This window comes from Charadrius vociferus, unplaced genomic scaffold, assembly GCF_000708025.1.
Source record: "Charadrius vociferus isolate BGI_N301 unplaced genomic scaffold, ASM70802v2 scaffold196, whole genome shotgun sequence".
Taxonomy (NCBI): Eukaryota; Metazoa; Chordata; class Aves; order Charadriiformes; family Charadriidae; genus Charadrius; species Charadrius vociferus.
The window spans coordinates 2,942,962-2,949,590 of NW_009648953.1; the positions used below are offsets into that span (position 1 = coordinate 2,942,962).

The window sequence follows — 6,629 nt, forward strand, 5'->3', positions numbered from 1 at the left end:
CAAACTTAAAAAAAAAAAACAAAAAAATAATTAAAAAAAAAAAGAGAGAGAGAAAAATCATTAATACCAGCAGTGAATACTAGTTAGTTATTTCAGGGACAAGGTTTTGCATCATCAAATTTTACTGCTGACATGGTAAAAGTAAAACTGAACTCTATCTCTGTAAATAACTTTTGGGGAACAAATAGCTAATATTCTGGGATAACAAATAACTAGTATTGTGGGATAGAACTGTTACATATTTTAATTTAAGCTACTAATAGGTTGAAGCAGTGAATACTAGTTAGTTATTTCAGGGACAAGGTTTTGCATCATCAAATTTTACTGCTGACATGGTAAAAGTAAAACTGAACTCTATCTCTGTAAATAACTTTTGGGGAACAAATAGCTAATATTCTGGGATAACAAATAACTAGTATTGTGGGATAGAACTGTTACATATTTTAATTTAAGCTACTAATAGGTTGAAAAGAACCACATTGTAATAAATTCCATCCCATTACCTATCTCAGTAATAACTAAGATTATTTAACACATTTTAAAGTAATGTGCAAAGAAGTATTAAAACACCCACTGATGCAATTTGTAAATACATTTACATTTATCTCTGATCTCATCAAAACCAAAATAACAATCACAAATACTAATCTCTTGCTGCAGTATGTTCCCAAACATTTGGGAATCTTACACTAGAGCAGCGTCTTTCAGACTTTCAAAAAATTTCAGAGCAATAGTGAAAATAGTTCCTAACAGCAGTACCTTTCCACTAACAGTAAGGGGGGGGTTGTGCAACGTGACTTGCTTTTAAGCATGTTATTTGTGATGCTGAAGAAAACGAGGTAGCATTTCCTAAAATTGTATTTCTAAACCAGGCACAAGAGTGGCCATAACTTTATGCCTGAGAGGACAGAACATAACCCCTAAAATACACCATTATGGGAAATACAACACTTACTTGAATTCTGGACTCAAAACTACTGTTTATGGGAAAAAAAACCCCACCCCAAACAAACAAACAAAAAACAGTAAAAGACAGCACCAGAAGTTGGGACGAGAGGGGGGAATACAATTATGCCATCTAATCTTTACGCTATGGTAGCCGTATATAGGACAGAAACCAATTTTTCCTGTTTCCATACATACAGATATGGATGCATTACAGCATAGATAAGGATATATGATGGTTTCTGTGCACACATAAAAATGAAGTTTATTCCAACTCCTTGTGAAGACAGACAGAACAGCAAGAATTCTTGAAACCTGAGTCACAAAACTAACCGTCTCTCATTGGTTAATGCTCAAGTTCAGGCGGCATCCTAAGTTAGTCTGTACTTCGACTAACAAGTTAAACGACAATAAAATTATTAAAAAAGCTAAGATGTGGCTTTGTTTACACACCACTTATATTCGCATGTATTTAGATCCCAAAAGATGACTAAATTGTAGTGATAGAAGAGTATTTTTGAAAGTCCTTTTGCATCTGCACTACTTCTCTACATTCCTGCAGCACACTCTCTTCATGTGGCATTAATTTACACAGAGAGGAAATCAAGCTTATCGGTTGAAAAAAACCCCAAACCCACTGCTGAGAAAGCCCTTCTCTCACACATTATGCACAAGTATTGTCTTCTTATCCATTTAAAAAGTTTACTCATTTAGGTAAGCAGAGGGACAACAGAATGCCCTACACTCTTGGAGTAACTTTCTAGCCCCACTTTAGCTAATCACAATCTTCCCCTAATTTCCATAGGGCTGACTACTATCTTTTAACTAACGTTTGTAACGATAGCCACAAACAACACTCATGATCACTGCAAGATGAAAGTTGGGTAGCCACAGCTTCGTGGTACCTTTAGAAATTATTAAATCAACATACTGAAGCACATTTTAAACTTTCAAATCCAAACTCAGACAGACTCTCATACAAGTTTGAGTTCTAAAGCTACAGCATTCCTAAGCCTAGAAACTCAGATTGATTACTCACTGATTTTTAAGGAAAAAGAGGAATACTTGTTCCCCTGCAAATATTTACTCATTTTTTCCTGACTGTAGACATCAGTTCCTGGAACCTGGCATTCCCTAAGTCAGTTGCCAAATCCTGAAACAAAATGAGGGGCTGCAGAAGGGAAAGCTCAGAAACAGTGACATTACTGCTCAGATATTTCCTGCTTAATTAGTCTTTTTACCTCTTCAAAGCAGCACAGTATTCGGGACTCCTCTCTCCTGAAGAGCTGTAGAGCTATTTACTTGGATCCTAGATAACCCACAGCTGTAAGCACTCTTGCCATAGCTTCCTTGACCATCATCCTCCTTTGAAGTCCCCACGCAAGGGCCTTACAGGGCACAGTAACAGTTTTAATATTCAATTCCTTTTGCAAACTCTTCAAAGTTTACTTTGGAGTTGTGCTGGTTTTCTTTTCTTTCTCTGCTGCTGAGGAATAGCAGAGAGTCCAGACGCCGCACTGGAGGAATGAGAGCCCATAAACCACTTCCAGATGTGCAGAACGATGATGCAGCCCCAGATCTGGCAAACTTGCCTCAGAGCTTCAGCTAGCAGATTGCAAACAAATCCCATAAGGCAAAAAGTCTTAAGGGGGTGGGGGAAAGAGAAGGAAACAAACCCTTCCAGAAGTTACTTCAGCAGTCTAGTTGCAGGTTAGGTCTGTAGTCATTATTTACAGTAAACATGAACAGACAACTAGTGTGCAAGAGCAAACAACATGCCCAAGTCAAACTGAAAGCCAAAGTTTTCCCAGTGTCTATTTGCAGAGTTCTTGTAAGTTGAAAGCTAAGGGAAACTTGCAAAATTCAACTCTGAACATGCATTTTGACTTGAATCATGTCATTTCCGAATCTCTGAGCAGTTAAGAGAATCTGAATCCACTGGTTTGGTTTGGATTTAAAAGGACCTTAGATCAAAGTAACTAGCACATGTTGATACTCTGCCTTCTAAGTTCTCCTGGCATGCTTTGCAGTTTTATTTTTGTCACTTCTTTTATTCAAATTCTCCCACCCGCCTTCTAGGAGCCTCCCTTCTATATGATGAAACATTGTTTTGTTGCAAGACCTTGATGAGTACTGAAAGGAATAATAACAATAATCTCAAATTCTAAACTATTTTTCATAATTTTGGCCTGAGGCAGTGCAAAATTTATGAGGGGTATTCAGTCAAGTTTTTAAAAATCAGGAATTGTTTTGATTGAAGATTATTGCTCCATTTGCAGCAACTAAAAATGTGGGGTTTCAACTGTATGTCTCAAACATGCCCAAACTATCTTATCTGTGATTTTGTACAGAAATCCGTCTCTTGCAGAGCTGTCTGAAGAAGAAATGAAGACCTATACATAGTTATGCGCTTCGTGAAGATGGCCACAACTACTACTTTTTCTGTACTTTTTCTGTATTTTTTTAAGCTGTATTAAGCTGGTGTGCATCAAAATCCACCCGTGTTTTGTTCATCTCCCTTCCATTTCTATCTGCTTCCTGAACAGATCTAAGATGCCCACAGCTGTATGAGCCTGCAGCATTGAGACCATCTGCTTCACCTGGCAGCAACCCATGGGTTACTGGCAACCCAGCACCACCTTCTCTGGATTTCCCTCAGCCTCACAGGTTTATAGTCTCACTTAACACCCCCCTCACACAGGAAAGTGAGCAGCTTCTGTCCCGCAGAATGAGATCTTCAGGTTTACTCAGACTGTCCGCTGTTAAAACTGTAGAACTGAAACCTCGGTTTCTCATCTCAGCCTTCAGTGTTTAAAACAGCAACTCATTTCTTTCTCAGATGCACACCTCGCCAGCTGCGCACCCCGCCCACAACTAACAAGTTTTAAAAAAGAAAAAACCAAAAAACCAAAACACAACTGCTGCACAGTTCTGAAGGTCTGAGCGCAGAGCTGAGCGCCCCAGGCTGAAGAGCACACCCCTCCACATCCGTGGGGACCCGAGCTCCCCAGCGGCCCGGGCCGGCAAGCAGCAGCCCCGCACAGCCTGACAGGACTCCCGCCGAAGCAAGGCCATGGCTGCAGGAAGACATGATCTGGTGTGGGCTCTTTCCCACTGCTGTCGCCTGCCACCGTGTCGGCAGTGCAGGCTGTAGGAGACTGATTTCTGCCTTCCTCTTCATTTTTCTTCCTCGTGTCCTCTTGTGCTAAGAAAGGCCTTGAAGTAGCAAGACATTCCCTTAGTGGCTTCTGCACCGTCTGCTTGCCATGTGCGGGGATGCACTTGTATGGAAGCACTGGCATGTGCAGGGTCATACCGTGACTAAGAACTCCTGCTCAAACACTGGGCTTCAAAGCCAGCGAATGCCTGCCATGGGAACCAGGAGGGCGACTCAAACTGTTCAAGGGCAAAGAGACTGGGTGAGCACAAAATGGGTTATTCTGTTGCTCTGGTATGCAAGCTGTCTCTGCATAAAACAAGAAACTGCTTTGCTTAATTAGAGCTAGGAGGGAAGTCAAGGCTAAAGTCAGATAAGATAGTTCTGTGTTATAGATGAAATGTAACCAGATTGAACAAAAGGGGCTGAAGGGAGTCTTGGGACTATCTAGATAACAGTATGAGTAATACCATATTGAACCAAAACTGCCTACTTAAGTGTTAAAAACACCAAATTTGGGTGCTGATGTGGGAGAATTGGGACTAATGAAGAAAAAAATTATTAGGGCCAGGACATTAAATAGGTCCCGTTTGTCTGAGAGGAGTCTAGGCAGAGAAAGAGAGGTGCAGGGTTGGTGGAGGGAAGTACGCCTGGTCGAGGGGTGCACCCGGGGTTGCGCCGCGCCCTGGTTGGTGTTGCGGGGTTAATGCTCCTTTCTGGGGGAAAAGGAAGCTGGAAAATCTCTTTATGCGCCGCGTGTCTTGTTCTGCTACCCCAGCCGCTCGTCCTGGGGTGCAGAGTCTCCCCTGGCAGGTCGTCGGCTGAATGACTGGAGACTGGATGAGCCCCCCCTCGAGCGTCCAGATCCTCCTTCTTCCCTCTGGTGGCAGCTCACCACAGCGGAACAGGCTGAAGTAGAGATCTTGGTTAGAAAAGTGAACATGTTGGCATTGGGAGCCTTTCCAAACAGGAAGCTGCCCAAGACTTGATTTTATTCGTGAAAGATTAGATGCCTACACCGTTGCTGTACGGGGTGCTGTATGAGGCTGGGAAACTTTTGTGTAATTGCAGAGCTGGGGTTGAGATGGGAGCGTTAGGGGGGACTGATCTGTGCTTCTCAGTCATCTGGTGTTGGCTTCTTGTGCAACACACCAGAAGCATGAAAGTGAGAGCATGTTAACTAGCCTTTTAACTTGCTAACTTTTAAGAGTCATTCAAAAATTACTCTTGTAATTACTCCTGCTCCCCCCCAAAAAAAGGTGATGGTATTTTTGCTGAGTGTTTTTGAGATAAGATCTGGGAGCACAAACATGTTTTGGGGGTTTATTAAGAGGAAAATGCTTACTGTTAGAGTTCATCCAAGCACATTTTTCCATGGTAGCTTAAAGACCTGCTCTACTCAATCTCATTTTTTTATTTTTTAAATCTGTTAACCTTTCAGTTTTGATGCGTAGTCTAAAGAAAGCTCATAGATAGTACAGTTATACTGTCTTTCAGAACAGAGGTTCTGATGGGTGCCTTTTGAGTGGGTCTTAAGATCCCTTTTTTTATTTTTCTGTCCAGACTTTCTGCTAAAGGTGCCCCTTTTGTGGCAGTGACAAAAAGGGATCACAACTTAGTTGTTCCAGTTCCCAGATGGGTGTTTGGCCCAAACTGACCTTTGGGAGGGAGGCTTAACGTGCACGGTTGTGACCTGGACTGCCTGAGTTTGGGATGTCATCTATGGCTCTTGCTATGAGTGTGATGACTTCTGACGAGCTGGCACACAGCGAGGGCATCTTAATGCCCCGCAGCAACATTTACTGGAAGCTTCTACTTTCACACTTCTCTTCTTCATGCTTATGAAAAAGGAGGCAGCGTCTCCTGTAATTCTTTTGCTCCAGAACAGTTTAAACACCACTGTGCTGCTGTTGAATCAGGCAGTCTCAGTTACTCTTTCTTGCTTCCATGCCTCTCCTCTCACATGTATCAGTGCGAGTGCTCTGTAGATACTACCATTAGTCCCAGAACAGTGTAATTAGTTTTTCAATAGGGCTATTAAGTCCAGGCACACTGCCATGCTGCTGTAGCTCTAATAATTCTGTTTCTAGGGCTGGCTTCCTCTGAGTTAGCATAGTTATGTCTTTTGAGTGGAACTGCACTTATGTTCCTCATTAGCCTCTTTTTTTGGCAAGTCAATTAAATTGCTAGGTGACCCTTGGTAACTGACTTAGTTACAGTGACCTCGTGCTAATTCATATATCGAATAACATTGGTTTGATAGAGGTGTTTGCTTTTCTTTTTATTAAAAGATAATTTAATATCTGTATTTATGTTATATTTGCTATGTAATTTAATATTTATAAATATTTAAATTATTATTTATTAAAAATTCATTTAAAACAGCATTAAACAAACAGCCCATTCACAGTTATCTACAGGTAAAAGGTAATTCTTTAGAAAGCAGAGGTGTTTAAAAATATACTTTTCTTCTTGGTGTTTGAAATTTCTCTTTTTTTCTCTCTCCCCCCACTCCCTATAGCTACAA

General features: G+C 41.2%; 1 protein-coding gene across 1 annotated transcript in view; it reads right to left on the minus strand.

Annotated features, from left to right (window-relative positions):
- Positions 1-2,456, minus strand: part of GLT8D2 (glycosyltransferase 8 domain containing 2) — a 17,638-nt gene extending 15,182 nt beyond the window's left edge. The window contains exon 1 of the mRNA XM_009887419.1: positions 2,187-2,456. The gene's annotated coding sequence lies outside the window, so the exon portion shown is untranslated. The remainder of the gene's footprint in view (positions 1-2,186) is intronic.
- Between the last annotated feature and the right edge of the window lie 4,173 nt (positions 2,457-6,629).